Here is a 4235-nt window from a genome sequence, read left to right on the forward strand (position 1 = left end):
TCCTGAAGCCCCACACCAGGTCTCCTTATCTAAAGAAGAGGTAATAAAAATATGTTTAAAGTTGTTTATTTTGGAAATTCCTATGCTGTTGTTGTTGTTAGGTGCCATTGAGTCGGTACCGACTCATAGCAACCTTATGCACAACAGAATGAAACACTGCCCGATCCTGGGCCAACCTCACCATTGTTGCCACACTTGAGCCCATTGATGCTGACACTTGGCCAATCCATCTCGCTAGGGTTCTTCCTCTTTTTCTCTGACCTTACCAAACATGATATCCTTCTCCAGAGACTGGTCCCTGAGGTTTTTCCGGAGGTGACATTAAGCCGGCCATTGTGGGAAATGGGCTTTCCACCTTAGAACCATGACCCAGTTTATCCATAACCTGGTGGAGAAAGTTCTGGCAATGGTAAACACTGCTGTGACTTACTCAAAGCCTCAATTGGCCACATTTTGGCATTATGCCAAGGTGGAGCTGGTTCCTCCAACCCCTGCTGAGATCCCTACAGCTATTCAGAGCCTGAAAAAAATAGTCAATAGTGCTAAAACTGGTCACTTCAAACAGCTCACAGTTAAGGAAGCTCTGCTGAATGGTTTGGTGGCCACTGAGATGTGGATGTGGTTTTATATCAGCAAGATCATAGGCAAGTGTGGTATCATTGGCTATGAAATTTGAAGACCAATCTTTACCCTCTGATTATATTTGGTTTACTATTTGTTCTTGGACTGTAAGTGATCAGACTGCTATCTGAATAAAATAAATAATTATGAAAAACAACAACAACAACAACAACAAATAGAGATTGACAGGCATGGCAGCACCACCTGGAACTCAGTCAACAGATAGCAGAGTCCAGAACAGAACAAGACTACAACAACAAACTCAAAGGAGCTGGGAAGTCAACCGAAGATCAAAATAATATCAATGCCAAAGAAGGGACAAAAGTAGCAACAGAAACCCAGGTGGTGAGGATGTCAGGTAAATTACAGGATACAATGGATTCTCTTAAATGGAGAGAAAAGTTAGTAGACTATAAGGTAACCCCAAAGAAAGTTAATACTTCACAACTTACCATGAAAATGAACTTCCAAGCAGAACAAGCAAAAATGAAAACGAAAAAGAAACCGACAAGAAATAGCACAAAAAACACAAACCCAACACAAGAAGGCATGCAGAACAAAAGAATGAACTGCACTACCAAAAAAGTAACATAATGGCAGCAACTAATTCATACCTATTGATAATTACATTGAATGTCAATGGATTGAATGCACCAGTGAAGAGACAGAGAGTGGCAGGATGGATAAGAAAACAAGACCCTTCAATATGCTGCCTGTAAGAGACACACCATACACACAAAGACAAAAACAGACTAAAAGTTAAAGGATGGAAAAAAATTTACCAAGCTAACTGCAACAATAAACAAGCATGAGTGGCAATACTAATCTCCGACAAAGTAAACTTTAAGATAAAAACCAGCATAAGAGACAAAGAAGGACACTATCTCACTATCAAAGGGTCAATTGAGCAAGACGACATAACTATAATAAATATCTATGCTCCCAATGAAAGAGCAACTAAGATACATGAAGCAAATCTTACTAGAATTGAAGAAAGAAATAGATAAATCTACAATTATAGTGGGAGATTTTAACATGCCACTCTTGAAAAGGGACAGAACAACCAGAAAGAAACTTGACAAAGTTACAGAGGAACTAAACAACACAATCAACCAACTTGACCTCATAGATGTATTCAGAGCATTCAATCCAAGAACAGCACAATATCCATTCTTCTCCAGTATGCATGGAACATTTTCCAGAATTGATCATGTACTAGGTCACAAAGCAAGCCTCCATAAATTTACAAACATCATTCTACAGAGCATCTTCTCAGACCACAATGCTATAAAACTAGAAATCAACAATAAGAAGACCAAGGCAATGAAGTCAAATACATGGAAACTGAACAACACCTTGCTGAAAAGTGACTGGGTAAAAGGATAAATGAAATGTGAATTCACAAAGTTCCTAGAAACAAATGAGAATGAAAACACAAAATACCAAAATCTTTGGGACATGGTGAAAGCAGTGCTAAGAGGACAATTTATTGTGATAAATGTGCACATCCAAAAAGAGAAAAGAACCAAAATTAACACATTAACACAACACCTTCAACAATTAGAAGCAGACCAGCAGAGAGAACCTACAGTCACCAAAAGAAAGGAAATAATAAAGATAAGAGCAGAAATAAATGAGATGGAAAACCAAAAAACTATAGAAAGAATAAACAGGACAAGAAGCTAGTTCATTGAAAGGATTAATAAAATTGACAAACCATTGGCAAAACTAACAAAAGAAAAGAGGGAGAAGCCACAAATAACTTGCTTTAGAAACCACATGGGCAATGTCTCAACGGAACCAAATGAAATCAAAAGGATAATAACAGAATACTATGAAAAGTTGTACTCCAACAAATTTGAAAACTTAGAAGAGATGGATATATTTCTAGAAAAAACATGACTTATACAAACTTACTCAGAATTAAGTAGAAAACTTGAACAAACCCATAACAAAAGAAGAAATTGATCAGGTCATCAAAAAAAAAAAAACACCTCCCAACCAAAAGAAGTGCAGGCCCAGATGGCTTCATGGGTGAGTTCTACCAAGCATTCAGGGAAGAGCTGTCACCAATTCTACTCAAATTATTCCAGAACATAGAAGAGGGTGGAAAACTCCCTAATACTTTTTATGTAGCAAACATAACCCTCATACCAAAACCAGGGAAGGACATCACTAAAAAAGAAAACTATAGACCAATATCCCTCATGAACACAGACACAAAAATTCTCAACAAAATCCTAGCCGACAGAATCCAACAGCACATCAAAAAGATAATACATCATGACCAAGTGGGTTTCATAAAAGGGATGCCAGGATGGTTCAACATTAGAAAAACAATCAGCGTAATCCATCATATAAATAAGAAAAAGGAAAAGAACCACATGATCATATCGATTGATGCAGAAAAGGCATTAGACAAAATCCAACATCCATTCCTGATAAAAACACTCAACAAAGTAGGAACTGAAGGGAAATTCCTCAACATAATCAAGAACATATATACAAAACCAACAGTCTACATCTCTCTCAATGGAGAGAAACTGAAAGCCTTCCCTCTACGAGTAAGAGCCAGACAAGGATGCCCTCTATCACCACTCCTATTCAATATTGTGCTGGAAGTTTTAGCCAGAGCTATACAGCATGATAGAGAAATTAAAGGCATCCAAATTGGCAAAGAGAAAGTAAAACTCTCCTTATTTGCAGACGATATGATCCTATACATAGAAAACCCCAGAGTCAGTAAAAAAAAAACTACTAGACCTCATCAGAAGATTCAGCAAAGTGGCAGGGTATAAGAACAACATACAACAGTCAGTTGAATTTCTCTATAGAAACAACGATAGCACTGAAATGGACATTAGGCAAGCAATACCATTTACAATAGCCACCCAAAGGATGAAATATTTAGGAATAAACGTAACCAGAGAAACAAAGGACTTACTATACAAAGAAAATTACAGAGACTGGTCCCTTTAACAATACGTCTGAAGTATAAGAGACAAAGTTTGGCCATTCTGGTCTCCAAGAAGCATTCTGGCTGCACTTCTTCCAACACAGATCTGTTCAGTACCATCAAATCTATTCCAACTCATAGCGACCTTGTATAGGGTTTGAACTGCTGACGTGTGGTTAGCAGTCTCATGCTGATCCTACAGCACTACATCAGGAGTCATCTATCCTATACCTCGTGTGAGTTCATTCAATGAGCTCATATCGAGGCCTGCTCAATGTCTGGCATAGGAGTACAGATATGAGCAAACCCACAGTCTCAGAGAGACAAGTAAACAGACGATGAGAACTTCATCCTTTGACAGAGCTGTGGGCGGAGTCTTCCCTGCCTGGGCTATTAGGAATGGCAGCCAGAAGAGACTGCTCAGAGTGAGCTGGCCAGGTAGAACAGGAGGAAAGGGCATTTCTGACAGAAGACCATAGACAAGTTCTAGAGGTATGTTGTTGGCTTTCTGAAATAGAGTTGGAAGTGGTGTTTTGTTTCTGACGACAACCACCTTCAACTGCCTCTCCCAAAGTCCTTGAACTCCCAGAAACCACCAGCAGATGTTCATTAGTGGGCAGGAGCAGGGGGACTGGAATCATTTGCCAGGGCAGTGTGC

The 4235-nt window shown here is 38.9% G+C and overlaps 1 pseudogene; it reads left to right on the forward strand.

Annotated features, from left to right (window-relative positions):
* The first annotated feature begins 364 nt into the window (after positions 1 to 364).
* On the forward strand, positions 365 to 676 carry LOC102818159 (annotated as a pseudogene).
* Positions 677 to 4235: the final 3559 nt, after the last annotated feature.

The sequence above is a fragment of the Chrysochloris asiatica genome, unplaced genomic scaffold (assembly GCF_000296735.1).
Source record: "Chrysochloris asiatica unplaced genomic scaffold, ChrAsi1.0 scaffold00123, whole genome shotgun sequence".
In the NCBI taxonomy this organism is placed as follows: Eukaryota; Metazoa; Chordata; class Mammalia; order Afrosoricida; family Chrysochloridae; genus Chrysochloris; species Chrysochloris asiatica.